This window comes from Sus scrofa, chromosome 6, assembly GCF_054392235.1.
Source record: "Sus scrofa isolate SSC_HxYL_T2T_F1_AM1 chromosome 6, Sscrofa_HxYL_maternal_Yorkshire_Landrace_v2.0, whole genome shotgun sequence".
Lineage (NCBI taxonomy): Eukaryota > Metazoa > Chordata > Mammalia > Artiodactyla > Suidae > Sus > Sus scrofa.
This window is the reverse complement of record NC_139388.1, coordinates 20,425,273-20,441,290: the sequence shown is the minus strand read 5'-3', so window position 1 is coordinate 20,441,290 and position 16,018 is coordinate 20,425,273. Positions and strand designations below refer to the sequence as shown.

Below are 16,018 nucleotides of genomic sequence, written 5' to 3'. Positions count from 1 at the left end.
CCTCCCCCTCCCCTCGCGCTCTCAGGCCTGGATAAGGGCGTGGCCAGGAGGGTCGGGTCCCAGTGGAGGGTCGGGCGTGGGGAGCTCCTTAGAGGCCACTGCAATGCCACCTGGATCAGCTCGAAGGCCCCCGCTAGGGTGAGCGGTGAGTGGGCCGGGAGGGGCGCTCCTTCCCAGCAAGGGGCGGATCCCACGTCCCCACTCACCCTCTGGTTGGAAGCTTCTGGATATCCGAAACGGGGAGCACATGGTGTCTGGAGTTGGGGCTGGCGGGGGGTCAGCGTGGGCCCCTCTGTGCCAGCCGGCAGCAGGCAGCCGGGCCAGACCCTGAGGCCTGACGCAATGGAAAAAGAAACCACAGCTTAGGCTGGGCCAGGCCCCCTCCCCTCCTACTCCAGCAAGAGGGCAGGCGGGCAAGGTGTCATTAAGTGAGGGCTGGGCCTGCCATGCGCATCTGGGCAAGATGCAAAGGCTCCCTGGCTCCCCGGTGCAGTGCCGACCCGCCCCACAGGTAATTTGAGGTTTCAGGCTGGAGAGGGGCCTGTGAGCCGGGGCTTGCTTGTGGATGGATGGTCGGGACTCCTGGCCCAGATGGGCACAGGCCTTCTGGGGTGACCAGAACCCCAGGGGAGGAAATGGAAGGTGGGGATACAAAATGAGTAGTCCCTTTTATGGATGGGGCAACGGAGGCAGAAAGCCGAGCGCTTGCGAATTCCCGTTCATTCATTCAGCCATTCATTCGGCAAACATTCCTTGAGCGCCCTGGGGCTACACAAGTGAACAAGACTGAGACTTGAGGAGTTCCCACCATGGCACAGTGAGTTAAGAATCCCACTGCAGCAGTTTGATCTGCAGCCCAGCACGATGGGTTAAAAGGATCCAGCGTTGCCACAGCTGCAGTGTAGGTTGCAGCTGTGGCTCGATTTTAATCCTTAGACCGGGACCTTCTGTATGCTGCGGTGTGGCCATTTAAAAAAAAGACTAAAGATTAAGTTCCCCCAGGCTCCACTGACCCCCGGCTCCTACATCATCTTAAACTTTAGGCAGAACAGGATATAAAGACTCTGGTGCTGAGCTACAGGTCTAGAACACTAGAACATTCCAGCTTTAGCCAGACACCTAAGAACCCATCATCCCTGACTTTTGTCTTTCCTTCACCCCCCATATCCCACTACTGCTGTCGATTCCACCCCCAGCTGGGTCCAGCATCACCCCCATATCCCTGCTGCCACTGCCTTGGCCCGGCCAGGCCCATGGCCTCAGGCTGGCCACACACTGGCCCATGACAGGTCTCCCCGCAAAACCCCAGCCCCCAGACTCTCTCTTTCCTACACCAGAGCTAGAAGGAGTCTTTGTTTTATTTTATTTTATTTTAGTCTTTTGAGGGCCACACCCACGGCATATAGAGGTTCCCAGGCTAAGGGTCTAATCAGAGCTGCTGCCGCTGGCCTACGCCACAGCCACAGCCGCGCCAGACTGGAGCCAAGTCTGCAACCTACACCACAGCTCACGGCAACGATGGATCCTTAACCCACTGAGCAACGCCAGGCATCAAACCTGCATCCTTATAGTTACTAGTCGGGTTCATTAACCACTGAGCCACGACGGGAACTCCTGGAAGGAGTCTTTAAACGTGGAAACCAGAAGCTACCACAATGAATTCCCCTTCCAGGTCAGGCCATCTAAATCCCCCACCCCCCAACCCCCCACCCCCTGAGGCCAACTGGGCCTGACCTGACCTACCAGGCCACACTCCCCCTCACTCAGCTACACTGCCTTCCTTCTGCCCTGTGAACATGCTAATTTCTCTTCTGCCTCAGGGCCTTTGCACTTGCTGTTCCTCCTGCTAGAAATGCTTTTCTTCACCTGATGGGTCTGAGTTGTCAGCTTCCTGTCACCTCCTCAGAGGCCTCCCCTGGTCACCCAAGCTAACGTAGTGCGGCCCCACACTGTTTCCTTCACAGAGCAATGCGACGTGCAGCTGTTTTACTCCTTTGTCTTTTTGCCTTGTGCGTGTCTGTCTGCCCCTCTAGAATGAAGTTCCACAAGGGCGGGATCGCCACTGCTTCCCCAGCACCCAGAGCAGCACCTGCACGTAGTGAGTGAACAAATACCGGGCAGACGAACGAGGGAAGGAACCCCCAGGCAGCCTCTCCACTCCGCAGCCCCCGGGGAATCACAACTGCCTCCCTGAGGCACACGTCGCTTGAGCGATCACAAAGCCCCTTCTTCATCCCTGGTCCAGCCCCAAGAGGCCAGCACTAGAGGGGTTCATGTCCCACTTTGCCAAGGTGGAAATGGAGGCCCAAGAAGGGGCAGTGATGGTGCTGAGGCTGAGAGCTAGGGCCGCCCAACGCCATCCTTCCTGCCCGTCACTGGCCCAGCAGCTCAGGCCCCAGAAGCCGGGCTGTGCAACTCCCCCCGCTTCACTGTGGGGCAGAGGTGCCCAGGTAGCCTGAAGGGGCCCCAATGGTGAGATGGGGCAGTGATGAGAGACACCATGACAGGTGGGCACAGGGAGAGGGGCGGGAGGTACAGAGCCAGAAAATGGGGTGAGAGGGGCAGGCCTGGTGCCCAGGGAGGCAACAGCCCCCACTCCAGAGTCTTGCTTGGTAGGGACCACGGGCAAGGGCAACAGCGGGCTGGCCTGTCAGCAATGGGGCAGGAGGGGGCATCGTGTGCCTTCTGAAAAGGCATGCTCAACCTGCTCTCTGAAAAATGAAAAAAAGAAATTCTGTTTTCAGTGCCAACCACAGGAAGTGACAGTGGCAGTCACAAGGTGAGGGGTTCAGTCCTCTGGGCTGTGCTATGCAGCTCTTAAGAGCACAGCCTCTGGACTCTGACTGCTGGGGTTTGAATCCCTGGTTCTATCATTTACCTCCTGTGTGATCTCAGGCAAGTTAATAACCTCTCTGGTCTTTGTTCTCCTTCTATAAAAACAGGAACATGAAAGTGCTTTCATCAGGTATTGCTGTCAGAATTAAGTAGGGTAAAGCACTTAGAGTGACACTAGGCAGCTTGTGCTATTATCAGAGATGCTTGGCGGCTAGGGGCCGGGGGAGAGGTGCGTGCAGTTTATGGCATGCAAAGGGGACCGACCAGGAGTTGAAACTGGTTGACAGGAAGCTCCTGTGTGGCACAGTGTGTTAAGGATCCAGCGTTGCCGCACCTGCAGCCCGGGTTCAACCCCTGGCCTAGGAACTTCCGCGTGCCACAGGCACGGCCAAAACATACCCCCCCAAACTGGTTGAGAATATGACTCTAGGCTCCCTTTCTCGGCTGGAAGACACAACCCAGGGATGCCGAGAGAGACCGAGGTGGCGGATGGGGGGCCAGGGAGGGAATAACAGACTCAGACTCCACGCCCGCACGCCCTTCAAGGTTCTGGATTCCTAGTCTGTGGCCTCAAACACCCTCGGGGCTTCTGGATCTTTGTCCTTGCAGCAAGTTCTGCTCAGTGGGGTCTAATCGCTGACAGCAGAGGATCCTGGGGTGACCTGAGGCTCTCACACTCCAGGTGTGGTTCCCAGATAGGCCTCCTCAGCATCTTCTGGGAGCTCGTAAGAAATTCAGGTTCCTGAGCCCCAAACAGACCTGCCCAGAGTCCCAAGAGTGGCTTTTGTGTTTTAACAAGCCCGCCTGGCAACACTGCAGTGGCTAAAGGACACACAAATCCTAGAGGAGTGGGGGATGGGAAGGGCATCTTGTTAAAATGCAGATTGCGACACGGCAGGTCTGGGGAGGGACCTGAGAGTCTGCATTTCTAATAAGCCCCCAGGTGTGGCTGAGGTGGCCCGTCTGAGACCATGCGCTTTAAACGCCAAGCTCCCGGGTGGGCGGTTGCTACATTGGCCCCCAACGCTGACCACGCTCCCGGGATGGCGCTGGTTTAGGCCGCTCTTGGCATCATCAGGCCAATGTCATTCTTGGTCCCCATACAAGCTCTGCCAGCTTCACGTGCCGAGTTCTTGCACGGTCTCAGCAGACCTCCGAGTCTGCAGCCCTGGTCTAGATGGAGACCGTTTGGTTTTGTAACAGGAACCCTTGGCTAGCCGGACGCGAGAGCCCAGCAGGCTCTGATGGCTGCATTTACTGAGCTTTCCAAGCTGGAATGTGCCCTGAATGCATCCAGATCTCAGGTGCCTCCTTTACCCGGTTTCCCAGATGAGAAGATCCAGGAAGACCAACGGCCCTGTATTAGGGTTCTCTCCAGAAAAGACAGAACCGGACACCATCTACACAGAGAGAGAGCGAACTTCCTTTTAAGGAACTGGCTCGTGTGATCATGGGACAGACAAGTCTGAAATCTGCAGGGCAAGACGGAGGCTGGGAATTCAGGTAGGAGTTGATACTGCAGTCCTGAGTCTGAAAGCCATAGGACAAGCCAGGCAGGCTGCAAACTAGGCACGGTTTCTAGGCTGCACTCTTGGGGCTGAATCCCTTCTTCCTGGGGAACCTTAGGCTTTTTTCTTTTTTTCTTTTTTTTTTATTGTCATTTTAGGGCTGCACCTGCGGCATATGGAAGTTGCCAGGCTAGGGGCCGAATTGGAGCTGTAGCTACTGGTTTATACCACAGCCACAGCAACTCCAGATCTGAGACAGATGGGTGACCTACACCACAGCTCACAGCAACCCTGGATCCTTAACCCACTGAGCGAGGCCAGGGATCAAACCCATGTCCTCATAGATATTAGTCAGGTTCATTACCGCTGAGACACAACGGGAACTCCTAGGCTTTTCTTTAAGGCCTTCGATTGATTTGATGTGGCCACCCACACAATGAAGAATAATCTGCTTTAACAAAAGTCTTAAATGTTAAAAAAAAAAAGTCTTAAATGTGAATCACATCTAAAAAATACCTAGAGATCAACATCAGACTGGTGTTTAATGGATGGCAGCTCATCATGGCACAGCCTAGTTGACACATAAGACTAACTCCTCATAGCAACCTTTAGTTCCCAGGAGATCTGTGGGGGGTAGGAACACAGGGTGCTGAGGCTGGAGATCTGGACCAGCCCTTTCTTTCTTTCTTTCTTTTTTTTTTTTTTTTTTTTTTTTTTTGTCTTTTTGTCTTTTCTAGGGCCGCACCCGTGGCATATGGAGGTTCCCAGGCTAGGGGTCTAATCAGAGCTGTAGCTGCCGGCCTACACCACAGCCACAGCAACTTGAGACCCGAGCCATGTCTGCGACCTACACCATAGCTCATGGCAACGCCAGATCCTTAACCCACTAAGCGAGACCAGGGATGGAACCCAAAACCTCATGGTTCCTAGTTGGATTCGTTCACCACTGAGCCATGATAGGAACTCCTGGACCAGCTCTTTCTAACTGTGGGAGCTTGGAGAGCCCACTCCTACCCCGTCAGCTGGCAGGGGAGAGAGGGGATGGCGTGGCTGTGCTGATGGAGACATAACAATAACACCTGCCCCAGGGCCTTTGCATTATGGACTTTAATTCCTATAGCCTCACAATGTCCTAGAGCAAGGTGTCATGACCACTCCCATTCTCCAGATGAGCAAACTGTGGCTTGGAAGGATCTGCATGCCAGAGCCTCTGCTAATATGACTCTGGACAAGCCATTAGGTCTTTTTTTTTTTTTTTTTTTGTCTTTTTGTTGTTGTTGTTGTTGTTGCTATTTCTTGGGGCCGCTCCCACGGCATATGGAGGTTCCCAGGCTAGGGGTCCAATCGGAGCTGTAGCCACCGGCCTACGCCAGAGCCACAGCAACGCGGGATCCGAGCCGCGTCTGCAACCTACACCACAGCTCACGGCAACGCCGGATCGTTAACCCACTGAGCAAGGGCAGGGACCGAACCCGCAACCTCATGGTTCCTAGTCGGGTTTGTTAACCACTGCACCACGACGGGAACTCCCATTAGGTCTTTTGAGTCCTGGTTTTGTTTCCTTACCCATCAAGGGGAAATTGTAAAATGACTGACACACTGGAGGTGCTGGCTCAAAATGAGAAAATCCTCCCTGGAACTTAGATATTCTCAGGACAACATCCAAATGCCCAGACAGAGTCCCCAGCTCCACACACACACACACACACTCTTCTGGCTCTAGCTACGTTGTTCGCTACACAGAGTTCCAGCAATACCTTCTCAGGCCTCCATCACTTTGCACATGCTGTTCCATCTGCCCGGAACGCCCCTCCCGCTTCTTCACTTAGCTCCGTCATCCTTCAAACTCAGTTCAGCAAAACCAAATGCAATCAATACCACTCACCTCTGTGCACCTCCACCCCAAAGATGGCCAAGACCCAAAAGGCTGACAGTCCCAAGTGTGGATAAGGAAGTAGAGCAACCGAATTCTTACATGCAGCCAATGGGAGTAGATTCTAAACGGGTACAACTGCTTTGGAGAAATGTTTGGCAGTGTCTACAAAGCTGAAAAAATGCACCCCTTATGAGGACCCAGCGATGTCCACCAGAAACATGCAATGTGTTCACTAAAAGACACACGTAAGAACATTCAGGGCCATGCTGTTTGCAAGCGCCCCGGGCTGGGAGTCCCCTAAATGCCCACCATCAGGAGAAATGGTAGACAGATGACCGTGCACACAACGGTCCCCGCTTCCCTGGGCGGGGAGGAAGCACAATAGCACCAGCACTAAGACCGGGTCCCAAGAGCGTGTTGAGTAGAGGAAGCCAGACGCGAAGGAGCGTGTCATCCTGCACGATTTCGTGTGTGTGAAGTTACAATCGGCGAAACGAGTCTATGCTGTTGGCGGAGGGGTTGCAGGATGGGGGAGAGGGTGCTAGTGCCAGGAAGGAGCCACCAAGGGTCTTCCTTGCCGGTCAAGTTTCTATTTCTCAGGTTGGGTGCTCCTAATACGATGGCGTGGGTTTGTGAACAGTCATTGAGCTGTACACGTGGGAAGGCTGCTCTAATTTTTATTTTTTACTTTTTATTTATTTTTGTCTTCTCAGGACCACACCCGCCTCATACGGAGGTGCCCAGGCTAGGGGTCGAATCGGAGCTGTAGCCACTGGCCTACGCCACAGCCACAGCAACTTGGGATCTGAGCGGCATCTGCAACCTACACCAAAGTTCACGGCAATGCCAGATTCTTAACCCACTGAGTGAGGCCAGGGATCGAACCTCCGTCCTCATGGATGCTGGTCAGATTTGTTTGCACTGAGCCACAACAGGAACCTCTGCTCTAATTATTATACTATACTTTAACAAAATGTTAAAACACACACACACACAATATCAGCAGGTTAAGAACCAGGCACTGTCACTGCAGTGGATTGGGTCACTGCTGTGGTGCAGGTTTAATCCCTGGCCCAGGAAGTTCTGCATGCTGCAGGTGTGGCCAAAAAATAAAATAAAATAATTTTTAAAAACGTGGCAACTTGGGGGCTGCTCTACAGAGCACTCCCTGAGCCCCTGGTCCTAGAGGGGAAGGCACGCGCATTGTCACCATAACCACAGGCTGAGGAAATGTCACCCTCAGTTGAGCCGAAAGATGAGACCAGACCTCATCTTCACCTCTGTTGTTCGCAGCAGCACAGAGAGGCAGAGAATGGGAGGGAGCTCGACAAACATTATTTGCTGAAAGTAAGAGAGAAAAGCCCAAGGGCAGAGGATCCGTGGCATCCTGGGATTGGAGGAGCCAGGGACCACAGAGTCACAGAATCCCAAGATTCAGGAATCCTGGGATTTCAGGAATTGGGAGTTCTCTGAATCTCTGAGCTGAAAGACTTCAGAGTTTCTGTGGTCCCACCTTCCAGCCGCAGCTCCGCCCCCCCCAGGGCCCCCCAGAGTCCTCTATGGGGGGTCCAACCCCAAGCTGCTCATCCTCCCTGGGGCCCTCCTCACACACCCACTGCTGTGCAGCCTCCTACCAGGCAGCACGCAGCCCCCGGACAGCAGGCTGGTGCTCTTGTCAAGGGGTGGGGGGGCATCTTGACACAAATCACTTCTCCCCCTTCGCTAAGGCTGCCGCGCTCTGAAACGCTGTGCTCCCGACAGGCAGCCAGGCCATTACAGGGATAAATATAGCCGCAGACAGGATGGGGAGCAGGCTGCCACAGGGGTCGGCCCTGATACCACCCCCCTCCCTCCCCAGGACCCCAGCCTAGGTGAGACCACACCAGAGGGGGGCCCTGCTCTACAGCCCCCACCCAATCACTAAGTCTGGGCTCTGGGGAAAGGCGCCTCCTTCGTGATGCCCAAGACCCTGGTTCAGCTGAGCCTTGTGCCAAAGGGCTTAGTCCCGGGGCCTCCCCAGCCTGTCCCCCCAGGGGCTGGCCCAGCAGGCTGAGAGGCAGCCTCCACCCTACCCCCCCAAGGAGTCCAGATGCTGGGTTCTGTCCTGCTTCTGCCACTGCCTCCCTCTACGTCTTAGCTCCTTCGTCTGCGAAGCGGCACTGGCCCGGCCCTGCCCTCTGCCCCCGCCCCACAAGCCGGGTGAGGATGTACGGTTGGGACCAGCCAGTACTTCGGGGGCCTCGGGTGGGTCCGGCCAGGCTCACGGGGGTGGGGTGGAGGGAACCGAGCTAGGGGAGGGGGGAGGACATGGTGACAAGGACCAGCAGCGAAAGTCATTCCAACCTAGCCTCATGTGAAGGGGACTGCGGGGCAGCCTCAGGGCCTGGGCACCCCCACCCCCACCCCCACCCAGGGGCCTGCCACAGGGAGACTAGGAGACAGGGCTCCCCACTTTCTATGTGAATGCCGCCCCTCAAGCCCCTCCCTCTCTCAGCCTCAGTTCCCCAGTCGGGGCTCGGGATCCCTCCAGCTTTGGGGCGTCTACACGTGGCGCTCAGTCTTTGCTGGGCTGCTTCGGGTTTCTAGCCCCCCAGCTTCTGCCCGGAATCTCCGGGGTTGGCTGGGCCTTAAAGGTGCAGTGCCTGAATCCCATCGTGGGGTCTAACAGGGCTGGGTGCCCTCTGCTCCCACCCTTCCCCACCTCTGGCTAATGGCTTTCCACCCGCCACGCCGAAGAGGGGCCCACCGGCCCCTTCTCATCCAGACAGTGGGGAGGAGCCTCCCCGAGCCTCCGCATCCCAGGCAGGAGGCCCAGCCCGCCAGCCCCAGGTCCTCCACAGCAAGTCCTTCTGGCCAAGGACATCGCCATCTGGTCCTCAGCTCCTGGTCCCGGCTCCCAGGAAGTCTCCCCCGAGGGGAGGGACATAAACGCACTGCCCGAGTGTTTCCTGTGTGCCTGGCCCTGTCCTGACGTTTCCGCCCCGGCTTCTATCACCCCATTTCGCAGATCAGAGAACGAGGCCCAAAGAGGTTATGTAACCTGCCTGTTAGAGGTGGAACTGTGTCGACATCGTAAGACCTTGGAATGCTATCCTATTTGGTAACAGGGTCGTTGCAGACGTAAGGGGTTAAGGTGAGGATGTCCTGGAGCATGGGGGGCCCTTATTCCCACATGCCAGCTGTCCTCAGGGGAGGACAACGTGAAGACGCAGAGGGAAGGCAGCCAGAAGGAGGCAGAGACTGGACTGATGTTGCCACAAGGTAGGGGACGCTTACACCGACCAGGAGCCAGAGGAGGCACGGAGGCACCCTCCCCTGGAGACTTTAGAGGGAGCGCACCCCTGCCGACACCTTCACTTTGGACCTCTAGCCTCCATAACTGTGAAAGAATACATTTCTGTTGCTTTAAGCCACCCAGTCTGTGGTGCTTTGTTCCAGCCACCCTGGGACTCTTAACACACTGCCCAAGGTCACTCAGCTGGTCAGTGGCAAACTGGAGTTTGAAATGAGGCAGAATCCCCTGTGCTCTTACCCAGCCCAGCCCTCCCAGGGGGGCCCAGAGGGATGTGACCTTTCTTTTGCTTTTTAGGGCTGCACCTGCTCCCAGGCTAGGGGTCGAGTTGGAGCTGCAGCTGTCAGCCTATGTCACAGCCACAGCAACTCCAGATTCAAGCTGTGTCTGTGATCTGCACCACAGCTCGTGGCAATGCTGGATCCTTGATCCACTGAGCAAGGCCAGGAATCGAACCTGCAGTCTCATGGATACTAGTCGGTTTCATAACCCACTGAGCCTCAGTGGGAACTCCAGGGATGTGACTTTGACTCACAAAGACTGTCAAGGGCCCCCAAGATGGGAGGAGGTGGCTAGTGTCATCTGCTGGAAACTGATCTCCTGTGTCATGGGGAGGGGACAGCCAGGGCACAGTGGGCAGGGCAGATGCTCCCAGCTCCTGACGAAACACAAGAGCTACTGAAGGAGACAGAGAGCCGGGGGTGGCGGGGGGGAGAACGGGCTCTGGGATACACTGAGCATGTTCCACCTCAGGGCCTTTGCATGTGCTGCTACCTCGGCCTGCACACTCCTCCCTCCACCCTTCGTTCGAGAATATCCACAGAGCACCTGGTGGGAACCAGCTAGGCTGGGATATATCCAGGCATGCCAGGTTACAGATTGACATCTCAGCTTGAGTGTCACTGCCACTTCCTCCAGAAGTCTCCCTGATGCCTCATGCCCATCTCCGTCACTTCACTCGGCTTCATTCTCTTTTTGGCATTGTCTACCATCTGAAGTTTTCCTGTCTCTCTGTCACTTACTTGCCTCACGCTGTTCCTCCCAACTCTATTTGGAGCTCCGTAGTTGTGCCCCAGCTTTGGCACAGTCCCTGGCACAGAGGAGCAGTTCGATAAACAGCTGTTGAGTGACGAATAGATGGCTGCACAGTGAGGGAAGCTTCCTGGAAGGCAGGGACCCAAAGCCACAGGTGGAAGAGGAATCACGCTTTTGAGTAAAACCCTCTTCGATTTCCAAGCCCTTTCATAGCTGCCTCAAGAAGCACATGAAGGAACTCCCGCCGTCATGGCTCAGTGTAAATGAATCTGACTAGCATCCATGAGGATGCAGGTTCGATCCCTGGCCTTGCTCATTGGGTTAAGGATCCGGCGTTGCTGTGAGCTGCGGTGTAGGTCCCAGACAGGCTCGGATCCCGCAGTGCTGTGGCTGTGGTGTAGACCGGCAGCTGCAGCTCCCATTGGGCCCCTAGCCTTGGACCCTCCACAGGCTGCAGGTGTGGCCCTAAAAAGGCAAACAAAAAAATAAACACCCACACAAGCACATGAAGAGAGCATGGGGAATAAAGAAAAGCATGGAAAGAGTTCCCAGTCTAAAGCCCCTCATTTTCTAGATAAAAACACCAAGGTCAGAGAGGGTAAGAGACCTCACCCAGCACACCTCAGTCCTCCGGGTCAGCAGGCAACGGCAGTGGGTGAACCCCGCCCCCCAAGGTCAGCAGCTCCCCCGTCCCCCTCCCCTAGTCCCCAGTCCTGCGGCGCTAGCGAGTCCGCCTTCTCCCAGACCCACACCTTGCCCTTCCCCGAGGCCAGCCCTTGTCCCTCCTCCATGGGCGAGTCCGCTGTGCTCTGATGGTCCCCCAGCACTCGGCGTGGTGAGACGGGGATCCCTCCCAAGATCCCAAGGGGCTCGTGAGTCTTGCAGGCTCCATCACCCAACGTCACAGGCTCATTTAACAGGAGGCCACAAGGAGGGCTGGACTCAGCCATTCATCTTCCCGACCCTGACTGAGCCCCTCGGAGCGCAGGCAAAGCGCCCTCGACAAGGTGGGACACAAGGTGTCCAGGCCCCTTCGTGGAGCTGACCCTCTGCGGAGGAGGGCAGATAACAAGCTGACACATGAATGAATGAATCAGACGACTGGAGAGGGTGGCAAATGCCCCGGGGAAAATTTAGCAAGGTGACGTGATGGCGAGTGAGGGTCACAGCTCTTCTAGTTTTGTCTCAGGCCCTGGAGGCAGGTGTGGACACGGCTGGTGGAGAAACGCTCCAGGACACGGGCCAGCAGAGCCCTCTGGACTCCACCAGAGGCTGGGTCGCCCAACCAGGGGAGAGGACGCTGGGCTGGAAGCCAGGAGGCGCCTGGACTCTCTCACAGTCCCCAGAGCCTGTGGGACCTCAGGAAGTCATGAATCCCCTTGGGACTCCACATGCTCCTTCTGGATGTTGGGAAGGGGGCGGTGATCACTGCCTTCTCCAGGTGCTGCCTGCCAAGACCCTAGGGTGACCCGGCCTCCTGGCTCCCAAGGAGCCCACCCTGTGCCCTGCAGGGGTCCGCACTCCAGAAGTGACCGTCCCTGCTGGGTGAGCGGAGGGAGACGAGGGAGAGCTCCATCAGGCAGATGGGACCCTGGCCCTGGCTGAGGGCTTCTCAGTAGGGGACTTGGCCTGGAGACCATGCCCCAGAGGGAATTTGTAGAGAATGGCTCCTCTGTTGTCCATCGTCCTCAGAGCCCCACAAGGGGCAACAGGAACACCCCGGTGGATCCACCATCGACCTTCAGCCTAGTGGCACCTTGCTCGTCAGGGTCCTGTCCCTGCGACAACCCAGAAATCTGACCTGTGGATTCCGAGGCTCCCCTCTCCAGGAAGGAGGCGGGAGAGAGAGGAGTGAGCTGGCCTGAGAAAAATCCCAAAAGGAATCCTAAATCAGTAACCCACTTCGGGCTTCCTAATATTCCCATAAATAATGCTAAGCGGTTAATGCTGAGTGCTTCTCACACACCAGTCACAGGGCAGGCCCACGAGCCCATGTCATGTAATTTAACCCTCACAACTACCTTTAAGGAAAGACACAACTACCCTAAAAGATCACAAGGGGGTAGAGTATTGTTCTCACTACTTTCCAGGTACGGCAACAAAGGCTCTATCCCTGACCCTCTCTTTACGCCTGAGGTTTTTTTTTGGTTTGTTTTTTTATGGCTGCACCTGAAGTATATGGAAGTTCCTGGGGCCAGTGACAGAATCCGAGCTGCAGCTGGGACCTACCCTGCAGCTGTGGCAATGCCAGATCTTTAACCCCCTGCGCTGGGCCGGGGATTGAACCCATACCTCTGCAGCAACCTGAGCTGCTGCAACTGGATTCTTAACCCACTGCACCACAGCTACTCTGCCCCTGAATTTTTAATAAGAATGGCCTCTGGGAGGGCGATCCCTTGACCACCCGTGCACCTAACTTTGCAGGACACCTGTCCCCTGTACCGGTTCTAGCCCCCTAGCAGCTCTGTAAACGCGATTGTGTCATACTTTGCTTCATTTTACCAGTGGAAAAGCCCTCAAGCCCTATGACTGACGAGGCAGGCAAATAGGATGTGGCAGCAGACCAGGAGGGCCCAAGTGTCCACGTTCTTAGTCCCTGGTTCTTTCCATGGAGACAACTACCCGGGTGACCCCTCCCACTCTGGCCAGCTTTGTCACATGCCTGGGGCAGTCCCAGGACTCACTGGGCCCCCTGCCAGAAAGAATGCAATAAAACCACTCCTTTATGTTGGCACCGGCCTCTGCATGCACAGGCCCTGGACTGTTAGCCCATTTTACAGACAAGGACCTGGAGGCTCAGGGAGGAGGAGGGTCTGGGCCTGGGTAGGAGGCGTTTGAACCCAGGTGTCCCACATCTCCCCATCAGGGCTGACCACAAGCAGGCTGCAGCTGCTGGAAGGTTACAACCTGGTTCCTCTCTCCAATTACTGAAGCTGTGGGTGCCCCCATGAAACAGAAAAAGCCCTATCTCCCTCAGTTAACAGTCCACAGTCCTAGGGAAGCAAAAACTAAAGGCGGACAAAGGGCCACTTGGATATTTCTCCCAGATCCTTTGCCCTTGTCACTTCCTCCAGTACATAACAGGGCTGGCGGGGTCGCAGACAGCAAGAACCTCTAACTGGCTACCAAAGCTCCGGGTTCCAGTTCCACCTGTGACCTTGGGCAAATCACAGCCCCCTGTGAAGGAGCCCCTTCCCCAAAGGGGGTGGTTCGACAAGGCTGGGGGATGGGATGCGAAGAGGAAAGTAAGAATCTTCTATTTACAGAGAAGCAGCGCTTCGGGGGAACAGGGACTGGGAAGGAAGAAAGGGCTCTGCTCTTTCTCCACGTTCCCCCCTCCCCCGCCCCAAACACACAGGTGCCAGACAGTTTTTGCAGGGAAAAAAACTAGTTTGCAAACACACTCCGACTTCTGGGAAGCTGCCCAGCTCCACTTCCTCTCCTATTCCCCCTTCGCGAGCTGGGAGCGGGCTCTGGAGCAGTTCCCTGCGGCACCGGGGATGCCCGGGTAGGGAGCGAGGCGAGAGGGCGAGAAGCGGGGCCAGCCCGACCTCAGGACTTCCGAAGCTGCGAAGGTGGCGGGCCTCCACCTTCCTGACGCCCCCAGTTCCTCGGGGGAGGTAGGAGGGTCCCTAAACCATTGGGCTCGGAGCCCCCCCACCCCCGCGCCTCGCCCCCGAGGGCGCCACCATCCTCCAGGCACTATGCCCTCGGTTACCCCACGGTCGGGGCGAAGCCGGAGCGCCCCCGCGTGGCCGGGTCGTAGCTGAGTCATCCAAACGCTGGGGTCGGGGCGCGCGGATGGCTGGGGGCTTTGGGCTGTGCCACCCGGGAGGCGGCACCTAACTTCCATCCAAGCAGCCGCTGGCGCCAGAAGCCGAGCCCCAAGGCCGAACTTGAGCCCTCGCGCCAGGGCGCCCCGCCCGCCCCTTGCCCGCCGGGGCCCCACTCACCGCGGGTTCCGCGGGCGCTGCCGCCCTCACCGCGTGGCTGCCGCTCCCCGTGCTCCGGGCCACCAGGGCATCCTCGGGTGCTCCCCTGCTCCGCCGGGCCCACGGGCGCGGGACGGGCTCAAGGCGCTGCCCGCGCAGCGGTGGCCAGCTCGCGTGCGCTCCCAGCCGCTCGCGGTCCGGTCCTCCTCCCCGGCCCGCCGGGCGGGCGGCGGCGGCAGCTCGGGCTCCTCCCTCGGCCGAGGGAGGGGGGGGCGTGGGGAGGGAAGTGGGAGGCGGGGCGGGCGCTTCCTGGAGGGGCGAGCTCTCCCACGGGCGGAGCGGGGGCGCTGTCCCGCCCGCCGCCCGCGGCTTGGAGCCCGCCGCTGGCGCGCCTCGGGACTCTGAGCGATCAGAGCCTCGGGGCCCCGAGTATTCGAGGCTGGAATCCGAGGGTCCGAACGTTCCAGGCTAGGACTTCGCGGATCGGAACGCCGCTAGTTCTCACTCTTCCCAGGCTGGCCTCGCCCGAGCCGCCGGCGCCTCCGAGTAGCCTGCACCCGGCTCTCAGGGCCGCCGACGCGGGATGCGAGAGGTGGGCTCAGCCCCGGCCTGCGGGGCCCTAGGACGCCGCCTGCAGCCCCGACTCCAAGGGCTGTCGGGCTCGATGCTGCGCCCTCGAGGGTCTGGTTCTGGGCTATACTGGCAGCACTAGGACCGCTGTTTGCTCCCTCCCCCTCTCCCCCCAGTAGTAAAAGAGCTCGGCGTTTTCTTATTGCCGCTGCGACTGGGAAGATGACACATACGTATTTCTGGGACAGAGCTGATAAGACAGTTCGAACAGTGCCTATAGCGGAGGGCAATTAGGCGGGCCCTTTGTGACCCTGGCGCCGAGTCCGCCCTTCTGCGGTGGCCTTCTTTGCCCTAGACAAGGGAGCAATTCTTCAGAAATTCCCCTGTCGCTGGGCTCCCGTGCTGCAGGCCACTCCGTTTTTATATGCCCGCTCCCTCAGTCCCTCTACCCAATCCAGTGCCTCAGACAGCGGAGCCTCATTTAACCAGATTGTGGGGGACAGAGCAGTCTCTGAGATCTCAGGGCCACGTCCAAAGCCCTTGGCTCCCGGACTGGGCAGCTGGGCATTAACACGCAGTGCTTGGGTTGTGGGATTTCCGTCAGGCAGGTGAGGGTTAACTGGGAGGCTCACAGCTGCAGCCAGTGAACCTCCCTCCAAGTCTGAGTCACAGGCACTTTGCAGCCTTAGAGGGCGGCTGTTAAACAGCCCCAGGGCTCTGAGCTTTGTTCTCTGTCTGCCTGCCCCCACCTCCCATCCATCCCTCTTTTCTCCAAGCTCTCCCCATCTTTCCTCCACATCAAGTCCTCAGAGCCCTCAGCCCAGCTGTGAGGCCAACCCATCCAGAGGTGTTCTGAGACCCAGCTGCAGCCCCTCTTCCTCCAGGAAGCCTTTCCTGATTGATATGGCCCCCAGAATCCTTCTCCTCTCCTTGCTCCAGAGCAGAAGAGCCAGGCACTGGGACGGACAGT

The 16,018-nt window shown here is 57.4% G+C and overlaps 1 protein-coding gene and 1 long non-coding RNA gene across 3 annotated transcripts in view; one reads left to right on the top strand and one right to left on the bottom strand.

Moving 5' to 3' along the window:
• The window catches only part of CPNE2 (copine 2), a 49,688-nt gene extending 35,003 nt beyond the window's left edge, over positions 1–14,685 (bottom strand). For both annotated transcript variants that reach the window (XM_084959822.1, XM_021093901.2), the window contains exon 1: positions 14,500–14,685. The gene's annotated coding sequence lies outside the window, so the exon portion shown is untranslated. The remainder of the gene's footprint in view (positions 1–14,499) is intronic.
• On the top strand, positions 5,019–11,024 carry LOC146402242 (uncharacterized). Its single transcript, XR_014805669.1, has 2 exons — positions 5,019–5,583; positions 5,880–11,024. It is a non-coding gene; the product is annotated as an uncharacterized LOC146402242 (long non-coding RNA).
• Positions 14,686–16,018: the final 1,333 nt, after the last annotated feature.